The sequence below is a fragment of the Macaca fascicularis genome, chromosome 2 (assembly GCF_037993035.2).
Source record: "Macaca fascicularis isolate 582-1 chromosome 2, T2T-MFA8v1.1".
Taxonomy (NCBI): domain Eukaryota; kingdom Metazoa; phylum Chordata; class Mammalia; order Primates; family Cercopithecidae; genus Macaca; species Macaca fascicularis.
In genome coordinates this window covers 20658582-20675598 of record NC_088376.1, presented here as the reverse complement: position 1 = coordinate 20675598, position 17017 = coordinate 20658582, and positions in this window count along the sequence as shown.

Genomic DNA, 17017 nt, shown 5'->3' with positions numbered 1-17017 from the left:
CTCCTTTATTCTCACTTAGTCTAATTTTCCTTATTTGCTTTATATCTATTTTATCTTAATGTATTTCCTATTTTTTAATAAGTTGCTTTAAATTACATTTGGAAAAGGGAGAGTATAAATAAGTAAATGCAGATATTTCCAGGTATTTATTTAATTATGCACTGATTAGACTCAGATAAAAATTTACAACTATTCTCTTATTTATTTTTCCTCTGCCCCAGAGTATTATTATTAATACTTAGATGCCTTCAAAATCTTATCTAATTGAGACTCTGAATAGTTTATTTCATTTTTTAAAATTCCAGGGCCCAGTTTTTCTTTTCTATTCTTTTCTTAAACACGTAATTCTTGTCATTACCTCGTCCCCTGTGAGATATTGTGCCTATAATCTCCTTCTTTTAGGTTTTCTTTAAGCCTGCATTCCTCACTGCCTTCAGTCATCCTGTACAAATTTGTAGACGCTTTTCTGAGATATTGAGCCCATCTTTACAGAAAAGTGGCCCAATAAACTGGAATTTAAAATGTTGGCTGCTCAGCATTTCTTGGCGGTTCACTGCTGGATTGGGTATATTTGTAGCAAATTGCTTAATTTCTCAGGTCCTCAACCTTGACATCTAGGAAGTGATGATACTGACATTTACCCTATTTTTCTCAGAGGAAAGTAGTAGTTAAAGATCAATGGGACTTTCTGAATGGGCAGGAAGAGGTGATGGGCACCCAGGGGAGTGGAGCTCAGGGCTGTCTCTGGAAGATCAAAGCGCTGGGCTCTCTCCTCAAGCCTCTTCTTCCTTCTGTTATTGCACAAACCTGGATAGAGGCCATGGGCCAGAGAAGGAACAGTGGTGGAGACAGGGGGAGGGCGAGAAGCTAGTGCATGTGTGTTTTCAAAGAGAAAAAACTTAGGAATGGGAAGCATACAAATGTATCACCCTTTTGGCCATAGTTAGGAAGCATCTGAATGTTTACACCCCTCACGATGGTAATTATGCCTTCTGGATGCTTTTTCTCCACATTTCGAAGGTTGCAGAACTGCTTTTATGCCTTTACCCTTATCCATCTCTTCTCTTCTTGCACCGCGGCACGTTCCCCCCAGGGCTGGTAATGCTTACAATTCTTCAATGTGGAGTCTTCAACTTCCCACAAAATCCACTCAGCAAATGTTTCCTGCAGCTCTTACTTGTTCTATGTTCCTGCATTATAACGTTACCCAAGGAATCTCAGTTAATGTTTACTACCACTCAGAATATTTTCCTGTTTTTTATTGTTGTTGTTGTTGGTTTTAATCTGCTATCTCTCTAGGCATTTTTCTCCCACTTGGGAGAGCTCGAGCAGCCTCCACTGCCAGTTTTTGCAGAAACCCTTTTCCTGGCCTTGCTTTGAACAAAGAAGCACAAACTCTTAGCAAAACTTCAGTACTTTGGGAAGTGCATGTAGAATGTGGTGAGCTGGTGGAGAAGTCAATTTCTTTTTTTTTTTTTTTTGAGATGGAGTCTTGCTCTGTTGCCCAGGCAAGTATCTTGGCTCACTGCAATATCTACCTCTCAGGCTCAAGGGATCCTCCCACCTCAGCCTCAGGAGTAGCTGGGACTACAGGCACGTGCCACCATGCCCGGCTAATTTTTTGTATTTTTAGTAGCGATGGGGTTTCACCAGGTTGGCCAGACTAGTCTCGAACTCCTGACCTCAAGTGATCCACCTGTCTCAGCCTCCCAAAGTTCTGGGATCCCAAAATGCATGAGCCACTTGTGCCCGGCCGAGAAGTCAGTTCTTTAATGAAGGGAAGTGAGCAGACTTTTCTTGTCTGGTGTGTGAAGCTCTAGAAACAACGACACAGCCCCCTTTTCACAGTAACCCTGCCTCTTTCTGCTCCAGTCCACCGAAGACTTTTATTTCAAGTCTCACATTAAACAACAGCACAGCTTTCCCTTGATGGCAACGGCTGCAGCCTAGTAGCCGACATGAGTTTGGTTTACTTTGCTTTTGTTTTTATTTCTATTTTGATGACTGCAGGCCTGCTGCCTCTGGAGCCATGATTTATGGGGCCATGTGGATTAGCATCTTCCTCCTGATGGCAGTCGGGCCTCCCTCCCTGCCCCCGTTAAGTTGCTTTGCCAGTTTCTCTGCTCCACATGGTAGGGGAACTGTTCCAGCTTCTCTTCCACATGGCGCGTCTGCGCCTGGCCCCCGATCCCTCCTCCAACTGCTTAGAACTACAATAATTACTGTATTTGCTTTCTCTTTAAATTCTCTATAAGAGCAGTGTTCAGGATTTACTAAATAAATACACAAATAAACTGATAAAGGGACTAGCCAGGGAGACAGGGCAAGCACCAAGGTCATCAGAATGACTGAATTTGGCAGAACTTCCGTGGCGAAAAATAAATGGGTAAACAAAAGATGTTTTCTCTCTTTCTGTACCACAGGGCAGCTACTGGATCTCCTTCTCCCAGATACTTATTTTGTGTTTTCCTCTCATTTGAGTCAAGAGAGTGAGTGCTTGTGAAGTTTGGTGTACACAGGTTTCTTGACAGTTATGGTTTATCAGTCATGCATCCCATGGCTGGGTAAGGCGAGTCCAGAGTCCAGAGCTATAGGGAGAAAGGAGCAGCTAGAAGTCAGGGCATCTGTTAATGGGAATCTAAACCAGATGCAACTTGGGGAGAAAGCAGCCAGTCATGGGCACTGGTGGCTTCATATGGAGTTGTGACCTTCAGGGACTTTGAGAAAAATTGGGCCTTGAGCACGCTTGTTGTCTGCTTGAGCAATCAAGAGCTGAAGTTGAGGCTGATTTTATTTTCCAACTTATTGAGCCCCACAATATCAGAAGGTGACTTCTGGGGAGAAATTTTTGCTTCAGTGTTTGATATTGGGTGGGTAAGAGACAGTGCAGCGGTGGGATGCATATTTAGTTTGCTTATGTTGATTTCAGTTTTGCTTCCATAGCTTTCAAGATTCCCATTATACCTTCCTTTTTTTAAAAAATTATTATTTTATTTTTATTTTTATGTTTAGAGATGGGGTCTTGCTTTGCCACCCAGACTGCAGTGCAGTGGTGCAATTACAGCTCACTGCAACCTCAAACTGCTGGGCTCAAGCCATCCTCCTGCCTTAGCCTTCTAAGTAGCTGGGATCACAGGCACATATCACCATGCTTGGCTAATTTTTTAATTTAATTTTTTTTTTTTGTAGAGTCTTGCTATTTTGCCCAGGCTGGTCTCAAACTCTTGGGCTCAAGTGACCCTCCTGCCTCAGCCTCCCAAAATGTTGGAATCAGAGAGCCACTGCGCCAACCTGTGTCTTCCTTCTTGTCTCTGATCACCATCCCCCTTCACCTGCATTTCTATGGTTATCTTTTGAAGTGTGAAGTGGAGACAGAGGGCAAGCACGATCAAGACAGATAGGGTCAGAGGGAAGGACTAATCTTATTTATGAGATAGCTTACATTTACCATCTTGTCTTTGTCTTTCTTTCTGCCCATTTGGGTAGAGATCTCTGGGGTCCTGGATATTTGCAGAGCAATTTAAAAGAATCTGGGTGGACACATCCCCATGGACCACAGACCCCTTACCCCATGGAAAGGTGCATGGCTGAGGAGGCCCAGACAGAGTTTTCGAAAGCAATGCATCTCCAACTATATGTGGTCAAGGTCCATTTCTTTAACATTTATAATGGTATTAGAAATAACATATAATGTTGTGGACCGATAATTTTGTAAAATTAATATCATATGCTTGAGTGTTGTGACAATGTCAGGTTGTTATACAAGTTTCTGAATACTTATGCTTACTTTCTTGTGTGTATTTCCCTTGTGGCAAATAGGTATCTAAAAATTCCTCAACTGGCATTGCTCTGTGGATCACACATGGAGGAGCTTTGCTATAAAGTGGGGATCTCAGTGCAGGAGGCCCTCTTGCCTGCCTTAAAGGTGGGTACTGACACCTGGTATCCTAATAATAAATTCCTTTTCTCATTCAAAAATGTATGGCTTCTGTTTTTCCAGCCAAAAGAGTACAATACTGTGTGTGGAAGGTGGCCAGTTCTTTGCTCTATTTTATAGGGCTCATAAAGGTAATTCATCTCATCTTTTTATACAGGATGCATTCCTAAAACTAAACTCTCATCAAATGATAGTTTTGCCTATTATAATGAAATTTTTATCTCAGAAAGATAAAATATAATATCCTTTATTTCATCTCATGTTTTAGGCATAGTCTTCAATAAGATATTTCCAGACACTATGTATATTTTTTAATTGTGTCCTTTTTAAAGAAAATTGTGGCCAGGAGCGGTGGCTTATGCCTGTAATCCCAGCACTTTGGGAGGCCAAGGCGGGAAGATCACCTGAGGTCGGGAGTCTGAGACCAGCCTGACCAACATGGAGAAACCCTGTCTCTACTAAAAATACAAAATGAGCTGGGCGTGGTGGAGCATGCCTGTAATCCCAGCTATTCAGGAGGCTGAGGCAGGAGAATCGCTTGAACCTGGGAGGCGGAGGTTGCAGTGAGCCGAGATGGAACCACTGCGCTCCAGCCTGGGCAAGAGTTTCACAAGAGTGAAACTCCGTCTAAAAAAAAAAGAAAATAAAATTGCACATACTGTCAATAAGCTGAAATTTTTCAGCATCTCATTAAAGGTAAAACTTTTTGTTTTTGAGATACTAAAAGGTTTTTACCTTTGTGCCATCTATATTAATTTGTAATACTTATGCTACATAAAAGCAATACCAGCAGTTTCATTTTTCTGAATGGGATCATTCATCTCCAAAATGTTTATTCATCAAACAATATGAGAGCAACCATATTTGGGCATACATATATGCAAATATACAAATCTGTCTATCTATCTATCTATCATCTATCTAGCTACCTTTGTATCTCTCTCTCTACCTATATAGCTATCTAGCTATTTACGTATCAAACTACTGAATCAGTGTTATGGATATACAATGTTCAAAAATCTGAGGCTGCTCAAAAGCTAAGTAATATTTTATAATAGTGGCTAATTAGAAAAAAAAAATGAAATATTGAAAGTAAAATAAGATATCGTGAGAACCGTGCCATAGCACAGTTAAGAATATAGCAATGCATATCTACATAAATAGTTCAAAGCTTTTACTTCAATTATTTAAGTCTATTATTTTCTTAAAATATTCATCCTAGAAGCACCTTCCACTTATGCTCTTCTCCTTCCCTCTTCCAATGTCATCTTCCCTCCTCCCCTCACTCTCCTTTTACCATACTTCCCTCAGTTTCTTTATTCCTTCCGCAATTATTTACTAACTGTCTAATTCTGGCTTTGCTCAGTGTTAAGTGTGGATATGGCAAAGTATTAGCAAATGGTCCTTGCCATTTGTAAAGTCATCAGGGAGACCATGTACCTGCAGCTCTGTAGTTAAGCAGCTCCACATGAGTTAAAGAAACACGTCAGATATTTGTAGTAGAGATATCTAAAGGCCATGTACATAATGAGAGGCCCCAAAGAATCATTCCCATTAAAGGCTATGAGCTCGCCAGAGGGGAAAAAAAAGGTTCTCTGAGGACTTGAGTAGACAGGGCAAGACTCTTTGAGAAAGTAAATCTTGAACTGAGCCTACAAGGGATGCTAAGACCTGGATTAGCAGAGAAGGCTGGGCAGGAAATTTAAGAGGATGATGCTGGATACTGGTCAAAGCAGGCTGATGTTGCAGAGTTGGAGCATAGGAAAGTCTGACTGCAGCAGAGAAAGACTCAAAGAGGAGGTGATGGATATGACGGAGGATCCAGATTGAGTTCTTGCTATGGCCCCATTAATTACCAGTCTAATGATCTAGTCCCAAGACGATTCTTAAATTATGACTCCTTGTTTACTATGACTCCTTCTCCGAAGCCAAATCCGAGTGCCCTATCCATATCCCGTTGGCATTCATATCTATACATGGATGGCTATTTATACCTATAAATTTTTGCCTGTGGAATCTTCCCCCTACCTGTTCCCTGGCCATAGGAACATGCTTGTCTGGTACAAAGGGCAGGCTGGAAGTGTCAGAGAGGTAAGCCCCTCAACCAATGTTGTATGGGGACTTGGTGGATACTTATTCCACTGTCATCTCTCAGTTGGGATAATACCATGGCTTGTTCTTCATTGTCTTCTGGAGTTACCCATCAGGAATGAGCTGCAGTTTCCTACAGTGGACGCTATAGTGGTGATGCACCATTTATTGACTGCCTTCCTTTCCCTATCTCACTTCCCTACTTTTTTACTGCTGTTTCTCGGTGTCACTTTCTAGATAAACTATTTCTACTTGAATCCATGTCCCAGAGACTACTTCTGGGGAATCTAAACCAAGATACAAATTTACCTCCATTTCTGTATATCAATTCCACTTACTGAAATCTGGCCAGGTGCGGTGGCTCACGCCTGTAATCCCAGCACTTTGGGAGGCTGAGGCGGGCAGATCACTTGAGGTCAGGCGTTCGAGACCAGCCTGGCCAACATAGTGAAACCTCGTCTCTACTAAAAATACAAAAACTACCTGGACATGGTGGCAGACACCTGTAATCCCAGCTACTCGGGAGGCTGAGGCAGGAGAATCGTTTGAACCCAGGAGGTGGAGGTTGCAGTGAGCTGAGATTATACCACTGCATTCCAGCCTGGGCAACAGAACGAGAGTCCATCTGGAAAAAAAAAAAGAAGGAAATCTGAATGATTCTCTTTTATATGCCAGACACCTCACTCACTCTTGGAAGACATTTCAGTGGATACAAAGATGGTATGACTTTCAGATTAAATGGAAACTTTGATGTATTTGAGTCTAATGTTAGATGTTATAATACGTAAAGCCCCAATGGAAGTTTGTTTCTCACTCATCTAACACTCCAGTGAGGCTTTCTTCTGGACAGCCAGGCAGTTGATGAGGGACTCAGTGTGGTGGAGTCTCTGCCATTATCATTGTCTGCCTTTGCCATGTGACTGCCAGAGTTTTCCTGAAGGTCATCTTCACCTCAACTGGTGGGAAGGAGGAAAGTGTGTGGAAAAGTGCTCATGGGAGGGATTTTTGTTTGTTTTGTTTGGCTCAGATCTACAAGTGGTACACATTCCTTCCACTAACATTATATTCCACTCAAATTCAACCACGTGGTCAAATCCAAGGGCAAGCTGTGTTCAGAAAGAAGAGGAAATGGGTTTCGATATCCAACAGTCTTCGCTAAAAATGACATATTAATTGAGGTGATGGGAAAAACAAATGTAAAACCAAAAATAAATACATATTTAATATATGATATACTTTTAAAAATATATTTTATTTTAAAAATAAATATTCTATGAGGGCAGGGAATGGTGTCTGCCTGGCCCATCATTGCACACTCAGTTGCTTGCACAGGGCTTAACACAGGTAAGGCAGTAAATGTGGGTTGAGTGAATGCCATGTCTCGCCAGTTCTTCCCTGAAGGGCTGCTTTGGGTCCCTGCCTATCTATTACTTCCGTGGTTCCCCTTGATGCTTACCTTGTCAATTCATGTGACAATGAATTGGGAGCTGGTGGCATTTCTGTACTGAGGGAGTGTTCAGACCATACTGTCTAAAAGAAGAGAGACTTTCTTCATTTTCCAGACTTTGGAGGTTCAAGTATGATTCTCATTTAGATTGAGAGGTCATTAAAAAGGTAGAAAAAAGGAATGAAGATGTTTATTTCCTAACAAATGTTATGTATACCTTAACCGAAATACTGAATTTATCTAAACTCATGTCACGTTTTTTATGCCTTAAATAGAACACACTTCCAAAGCTCTCCCAATGCAAAACAAGCTGACTGTTTGCTGGAATTTTGGAGGAATATTCTTCTAATCCTGATTGCTATTTAAAACTTTTCATTAAAGTAACATACATATATCAAAAGTCTATAGGTCAATGAATTTTCACAAACTGACCACACGTGTGCAGCCAATGCCTAAATCAAGAAGTAGATATTACCTTTACCCCCAATGTCAACCTCAGGCTTCTTTCCTGACCCTACCTCCTCCTGAGGGGTAAGTGTGATTCTGGCTTTTATCAACATTGCCAAGAGTTGCCAGTTTTGTCCTCAGAAAAGTTAAATAATACAGCATGTACTCTGTCCTGTCTGGCTTCCTTCAGTCAACAGCATATTTGTAAGATTCACCCATATTGTTGTACCTAGTCTTCATTGTTGTATGGTATCCTGTTATTCAAATATACAACAATTTAATATACAGTTCTACTTTTTGTGAACCTTTGGGAAGTCTTTGGTTTGGGATTATTGCAACTGGCTAGCGCTGATTAAGTTTTTTTAAAAGCAGTGCTTTGTTATGACGTCAATATACATTCAACCAGTGATTTGGTCACCAGATTCTATTAACAGAGTTATGTTATTATAAGTTATTCCTTTTTCAGTGCTTGGATTTTTTTTTTCCTATTAGTAAAATAAATGGGCCAGGTATGTTGGCTCACACCTGTGGTTCCAGTGCTTTGGGAGGCTGAGGCGGGAGGATTGCCTGAGCCCAGAAGTTTGAGACCAGCCTGGGCAACATAGTGAGACCCCCGTCTCTACAAAAAAACTTAAAAAATTAGCTGGGCCTGGTGGCATGCACTTGTAGTCCTTACTACTCAGGAGGCTGAGGTGGGAGTTTTGCTTGAACACAGGAAGTTGAGGGTGCAGTGAACTATGATCGTGCCGCTGTACTCTAGCCTGGGTGGCAGAGTCAGACTCTGTCTCTGCAAAATAAAAATAAAAAAAAAAAAAAAATAAATCAATAAATCAATAGCACAGTAGGGAGAGAAGTGAGAGAAATAAAAAGATTGTTACTTATTGCTGCACAGTAAAGAACCTCAAAACTTAAGGCTTAAAAAAATAACAATTTTATTATTTCTCACATTTCTGCGGGTTGACTGGGATCAGCTGAGCAGTTCTTTGGCTTCACATGGTGCAGCTGGGATCCCTCCTGTGGCTGCAAACCAGCCTGGGAACATCCACGATGACTTCACTCACATGTCTAGGCCTTGTCTCCGTGGCTGAAGTGGCTGAAGGCTGCTTGCATCGCTCTTTCTCTCCACGTGATAGTCCGTCACTTAGGAATCGAGCCCGAGTTTCATTACGTGGTGACTGTGTTCCAAGAGAGGAAAAATGGAAGCTGCCTTGCCTGTTGAGGCCTAGGCTGTAAAACTCACAGAACATCATTTTTATTCTGCTAGTCAAAGCAAATCGCAGAGCCAAACTGAGATTCAAGATGAGGGGAACTGGACTCCTTCACTTGGTGGGGAAGCTGTGTGCCAATTGTTGGTAGCCTTCTTAGCTGATGGTCTACCACATAATCTATCTTGTCCCCTGCCAAAACTGGGGGGATGAAGGAAGGCTGCCAAGTCTTGCAGGTTATGTGGAGAAATGAGTCGATATGGAGAAAGGATGAAGGTGATGGCATAGAGGAGGAAGGTTGCTACACAGTGGCAATGGGAAGTCAGGATAGATATAACATCTCCTGCTCTTCATTACTTTGGATGCATTCATTCATCTAGCAAATATTTAACGTGGGAGCCTTGAGGCAGTGTGATAGACTGATAGGTAATTTCTGGAAGCAGCATTATCCTAAGAGGCTGCCTGTTCAGAGGGTGGTAAACATTTGGAAATCAAATTGCTCAACCGGAAAACAGAGGGAGGGACTGAAGTAGGGATCCAAATGACATTGGGACACACAAGTGTCAGTAACTAAGGTGGTTACAGAAGCCATAGAGGGGGGAGGGCCTGAGGTGATTCCTGAGCTTCTCTGTGGGCTGCAAGTGACTGACAGGTTCCTACACATTTTTCATGTGGGTCTTATTTAAGGAGCTAAGTTGAAAGTGTAGGAAATTTCAGTATTGCTGAGGAAGTAGAGAAAAAAAAAATCTGTGAAGCTGCTCAGTGTGTTGGCTGTAGGTGATGGTTCCAGAGGTCTGCAAGGAACTTGGCCATTGGCCAAATTACTGGAGCAGGGTTTGAGATTTGGAGAACCTGGTCATCATGGATTTTTGTAATCAAATGAAGGTGAGACATAGTTTGGAATTAGTAGTCCTTAAAGTTTCAGGCAATTTCAGGAGACATCACTGGTGGCTACTGGCTCAAAAGAGATGTCAGAGCTCAACGGTCCAAAGAGAACTGGTCAATGATGGTGCAGTAGCATTATTGGTGCACCATTACTATCAGCCCTGTACCATTTTAGGGCACCCCAGTCTATCAACTGCCAGCACCTGATTTTCTTTGCCTGAGGTCTCTCTCTTGTCATTGGAACCAGCTCTGCCACCAGAATAGACAGAATATTAACGTTTCTCTCTTGTCATCCTCTTACCAGTGACTGACAGGATTTTATGTGTGAATACCCCAAATTCCCTTGCCCCTCAAAGGAATAACTTCAAGGTGTATGTTCTGTTCTGGCTCTAAGTGAAATTAAACTCCAGTAGCTCACATTGGTAGCTGGCTTGAAAATATACCCGTTAGTGACTGCTTTTACTTTTGACTTTCTTTTAAAACATGATGAATTCCCAAAAATTTAAGTATAATAAGGACAACAGATCATGAGATGATTCCTATTGTAAAGATAGTTTATTACTCACAGTTCCAAGAGGAGGGGGCATGCCCTCCCATCAAGAGGGTGAAGTATTGGTGGTGGTCAGGAAGCAGAAGGAGGGGGGAACTGTAGGTTTCCGAGGAAAAGAATGGGTGAGGCAGGTCAAACAGGACTGGCTTATTTGAATAGTTTCAAGGGGCTCTGAGATATAGGGCCTACCCCTAGTTGTCTGATATCTGGCTCTGGAATGATTAGACCGGATAGATTATGGCTGGGAATGTGAGAACCTAATAAAGGAGGTGTTTGGGGTGTGGGCTCTGGATTGGGGCTTGTTTTTGAAAACTGCATTCATAGGCAAGTTGTTTACTATCTCCAGGAACTGGCTAACCCTGCGCGCGGCAGAACTTCCAGAGTCGGCCAGGCCTCAGATGTCAGAGCATCACAATTCAGAAATAGAACGCATGGGTAATACAGATGCTTGCTTCCCTTCTCCCATGTGAATGATTCTGTCTCCTGTCAAATAAACTACCTAAATTCAATTCAAATCCTTTTTTAGGCTGTGCTTCTGGGGGGAATCCAAACTAATCAAGACAGTGATGGTGTCTCTTGTAATAATCTGGAGTTTAGGTGACTAAGGTGGTGGCAGCGAGAATGGAAAGAAAGGGATTCTCTAGAATGTGTACAGTATTTTCAATATCGGACCATGTTAGTTGAATAGAAATATATATGATTTACATGTATATATTCCTCTAAAATGAATTTAATCCCAGTCATTATTATTAGCTGCTTGAGAAGTGGGCTGGTGCCAGGTTGTATCACCCCTTGAGAATTGATTACTAAATATCCAGAAAACTTGAAAGCCGGTAGTTAAACTGTTGGCAGTTTGAAATTGGCCATGATGAGAGTATTTACACCATCAAAACTGGCAAATGCTGCAAATCAGAGCTTTTCTCCACAGAGAGATGCTTTACCAGCACACAACTGCAATTATGGTAAGTCCATGAATAAAAGAATATAGTGTCATGGAATTTTGGTGTTGAGTCATCGGGAATCATCTAATGAAAAATCTTGAGTTCGAACACAGAAAATGACACCCAGAGAAATTTAAGGGAATAAATTGCCCAGAATGAGTATTGGTGGCAATGCATAGGCTAATAACAGTCTCTTGGTAAATAAGAGTCCTCACAAATTTAAACCTAGGCTGATGCATTAAATCATCATAAATATTACTAGTGTTGGCATTTTTAAATGTTCAGGTTGTATTTACAGAGTAGTGTGTGTGTTGACGAGGAAGAAGGGGAAAAGAAAAAGGGGGAAAGTTTTTCACACTATTGACAGTGCAATTTAATAAAGGTATTTTGTTCAACACTGAAAGAAAGAAATAAAAATTCCCTGAGCATTCATTGACACTGTAAATATGGAAAGTCTGTTATTGAACAACAGTTAAATAGATGCCAAGGGAGAACATTGTGACAAAATCTCAACCAAATATCAATATGAACATATTTCTGTTTGTGTGAAAATGTGTTCTCTCCATATGGGAAGGGAAACTGTAAGGAGAGAAATATAAACAACACATTGAAAAAATGTTGAGTGGAGAAGCTGTTTATCTGCCAGAGCAAAGCACTCCTCTTCATTCTGTGAATTTTCCTAGAGAGGTTGTCATGAAATTTACTTACACAAATAGGAAGCCAATTCTTCCATTCAAGGAAAAACGACAGATTTTAAGGGCTGTTACTTAAAATGATGAAAGGATGAAACACACACAATGTGGTTATATTCTGAGCAGGTAGTTTAATTGAATCACCAGAGCTTTATAAGCTCCAGAGAAAGATTAAATTATTTTATTTTTAGAGAATTATGTATAATAACATATTAACCTAAAGAAATTTATGTTTGGCATCATTGTTCGTGTTCCCAAGAGTCCAGCATGTCTTAAACTCAGATCTAACTGGGAATTCAGTCCACAGTTTAAAATATTTCATAACAGTTTCTAGATTAAGAAAAATCGGAATACCATCTTCCTAACATTTTTCTTTCTTTTTTCTTTGTTTTCTTTGTTTTCTTTGTTTTTTTTTTTTTTTTTTTTTTTGAGACGGAGTTTCACTCTTGTTGCCCAAGCTGGAGTGCAATGGCGCGATCTGGGCTCACTGCAACCTCCGCTTCCCAGGTTCAAGTGATTCTCCTGCCTCAGCTTCCCGAGTAGCTGGTATTACAGGTGCATACCACCACGCCCGGCTAATTTTTTGTATTTTTAGTATAAACGGGGTTTTACTATGTTAGCTGGGCTGGTCTCAAACTCCTGACCTCAGGTGATCCACCCTCCTTGGCCTCCCAAAGTGCTGGAATTACAGGCATGAGCCACCACGCCCGGCCACTAATAGTTTTCTTTTTTTTTCCAAATATAAAACCTATTGCTATAGACTGAATGTTTGTATTCTCCCCAAGTTCATATATTGAAACCTCATTCACATATTATGAATATAAGAATATAAAAATTCTTATGACGATAAGAATTAGGTTTCAATATATGAATGCGTGAGAGCATTTGAAGATAGGGCCTTTGAGAAGTCATGAGGGCAGAGGTTTCATGAATGAAACCAGTGCCTTTATAAAAGAGACCTCAGAAACTCCCTTGTACCTGTGAGAACACAGGGAGAAGAAGGCTGTCCATGAACGAGGAAGAAGGTCCTTGCTAGATACTGAGTCTGTTGGCCCTTGATCTTGAACTTCCCAGCTTCCAGAATGGTGAGAAATACTTTTCTGTGGCTTATAGGCCAGGCGCGGTGGCTCATGCCTGTAATCCCAGGACTTTGGGAGGCTGAGGCAGGTGGATCACGACGTGAAGAGATTAAGACCATCCTGGCCAACATGGTGAAACCCCGTCTCTACTAAAAATACAAAAAGTTAGCCGGGTGTGGTGGCAGGCACCTGTAGTCCTGGCTACCCGGAAGGCTGAGGCAGGAGAATCACTTGAAACCTGGAGGTGGAGGTTGCAGTGAGCCGAGATTGTGCCACTGCACTCCAGCCTGGCCACAGAGCAAGACTCCATCTAAAAAAAAAAAAAATTCTGTGGCTTATCGTCTACCCAGTCTATGTAATTTTTATTATTGCAACATGAACAGATTAAGATACATATTATTGAGACTAATTAAAAGGAACAGATCAAGCTAGAAATATGAAAAATAAAACATCTCCAAACACATTCTATTAGCCATGAGAAATACATCAGACAAACTCCGGTGGGGGGACATTCTACAGATATCTGACCAGTATTCCCCAAAACTCTTTAGGTCATCAAAACAAGAGTCTGAGAAACTGTCATGATCAAGTGAAGCACAAGGAGACAGGACATCACCTGTAATGCGCTATCCCAAAAGGGATCTGGGAACAGAAGAATGACATTAGGGAAAACTGACAAAATCTGAGTAAACTATGGACTTAAGTTAAAAACATATCAATGTGGATTCATTAATTGTGATAATTCTGCCAGGCTAATCTAGCATGTTAATAATAGAAAAAACTGGGGGTGGGGAATACAGGAATTCTGTAAAAATTTTATAAATCTAAAATGATTCTTAAAAGTTTATTAAAAATGAAGCAGAAGCATACATTTGGGGAAAATAAAAGATGTTCATTTTAGCTTTTGTTTTTAATGCACTATTTATGTACAGTCTTATCACGCTGCTGTCATGAGAAACAGCCATGTGCTTTATGCAGGGAAGGGAGAAATAAGAGGAGCAAAGAATATAAAGGCAAATATCAGTGATGACAATTGAGGACTCTGCCAGTGACAGTGTATGGTAGGTGTCAGATGAGCTCTGATACTAAAATTACCCAGAATCTCAACCACTGGGGACCTTATGCCCAGGAACCCTTTTATTCTCAGTGCATATAACTGTGTTAGCAGGAGGTATCTTGGAAAAAAAGAAATCAAGATGCAAAGTTCAAATATCTTTATGGAGCCATGGTGGGGGAAAAGAGGTCCATTGACAATTAAGAATGCTTTTCACATCTATGTTTGTTTTCTGTGTATTACCTTTTTTTTTTTTTTTTTTTTTTTTTTTTTTTTTTTTTTTTTTTTTGTGGTAGGCAGTCTCCAAGGATGTCCGCCATCAATTTCTTCCCTCTATGTATATGCATGCCGCTCTTCACATTACGAGTTGGAATCTGGCCAGGCGTGGTGGCTTATGCCTGTAATCCCAGCACTTTGAGAGGCTCAGGCCAGAAGATTGCTCGAGCCCAGAAGTTTGAGACCAGCCTGGGCAACAGTCTCTACAAAAAATAAAAATAAAGAAATCAGTAGGGCCTAGTGGTGCATGATTGTGGTCCCAGTTACTCAAGAGGCTGAGGTGGGAGGATCGCTTGAACCCGGGAGGTGGAGGCTACAATAACCCACGATCATTCCACTGCAGTCCAATCTGGGTGACGGAGTGAGATCCTGTCTCAAATAGATAAATAAATAAAAAAGAGTTGGAATCCAGTCTCCTCTCTTGAATCTGGGTTGGGCTGAGTGACTTGCTTCACCAATAGCATGTGAAGGAACTGACATTTTGAAACTTCTGAGGTTGTATCATAAGAAGCATATGGCTCCTCCTGGCCCACTTGAGAGGCTTGGTCATGGGACTCTTGTTCTCAGGATTCTCCTTGGAAACCAACCACCATACTGAGAAGAGAGCAAGCCACAAGGAGAGGCTATGTGTAGGTACTCTGGTTGACAGTCCCAACTGAGCTTCCAGCCTCCAGACAGCCAGCATTAATTGCCAGCTATGCGAGTGAGCCATTTTGGATGTCCAACCTGTCAAGCATCATATGATTCCAGTGCTAGCCACTGTCTGACTACATCTGTATGGAGATCCCAAGGACTAATAGCTTAATGTGCACAGTCAACCCATGGACCTGTGAGAGAAAATAATAAATCATTATTTTAAGCCACGGAGTGATTTGTCAACCAGCAATAGATAACTGGAATTCTCCCTAAAAAAGCAACCTATCTAGATATTTTCCAAAGTTTGACCAGTAGATAAGTTAGGCTTCTGAGAGCCAATCTGCACAGTCCCGTAGTATGTAGCACTATTGAAAATCAATCACACTTAGTTAAATATAGCATATACCGAAAGTATTTAGCACTGGTATTTGACAACAAACAAGACAGATTTAAATTCTGTTCTTATAAATAAGTGGAATAAAGCTATTAAGGCTCAAAAAAGGTTATATCTTTAAAAATTTTTAACTGGCTATATTTCCCCTCAGTTTTAATACCTCTTTCACTCCCTTAGGATTATAGAACTGTGTGTAGGAGTAAGAGCTGGGAAAATGTTTTAAAAAATTATTTGTTACTTTTTTTGGGGTTACCCTTAAGTTACAGCATTTTTTTGTGTGTTCAAGAGAAGGAAAGGAAGAAAGAAAAAAGAAAGAAGGAAAGGAGGGGAGAAGAGAGGGAGGAACGGAGGAAGAAAGGAAGAAAGGAAACCAGCAAGCACCTGGTAGTTCGAGTTGACTGCCTTCTATGTTTTATCCTTCTATATCTCTGCATATGTTTACCAAAAGAAAAAATATTTATCAAGTTTTTGTTATGTACCCTAGGTGCTGTTCTAAGTGTTTCATACATGTTAGCTAATTTAATAGGGACAACAGCCCTGTGAGTTGGGTACTGTTACCATCTTTACTTTAGAGTTAAAAGATACTGAAGCAAAGAGAGTTTAAGAAATTTGCCCAGGATTGGCTAGTTAGTATTAAAAGGGGGTTTCAAACTGAGGGCGTCTGATTCCAAAACTTGTTTTTAATAGTGTAATAAGGCAGATTTCAATTTTATGTATTTATTTATATTGTAAATAAATAATACAAATAAATACAAATAAGTATATTTAACACACAGTTACAACTAGCTATGTATTTCCACCTTTGGTTTATTATCAACTGCTCAAAATAGCTACTTTTACAAACACTTGAGTAAGAAGACCTGCATTCCTTGTGTGCATGAATATGAACAATGATACACATGTATCCTCTTTCAAATTTTCAGCCTTGATAGACAAAAGTGTTGGAGAGCAGCAAAAACAAGAACAAACCACCACCAGAAAAAAACAAAATCAAACCATAGGGTCAGATAGACCCAGTTCTGCATCTTGACTCTAGCTCTTGGGCAAGTTATGAGACCTCTGCTTCATTTCCTCATCAGTGAGGGGGGCTTAATGGCACTTCACCACAGGGTCACAGGGAGTAAATGCATTTGTGTACATTTAGTGCCTGTCACATCGTAGAAGCAGCTAAGCACAGTGATTAAAATCTTGGGGTTTGGAATCAGAGAGACTGGGATTGGAAACCTATGCCTGGGTTACCTATGTAACTTTGGACAAACTACCTGATAATTACTGTGAGAAATAAATGGGATAATGTTTGTAACACATCTGGTGCACAATGAGAGTGCGGAGTCTAGTTATGGTGATGCTAATGTCAGATCTATTCTGCCCTCCCTGCCTCCT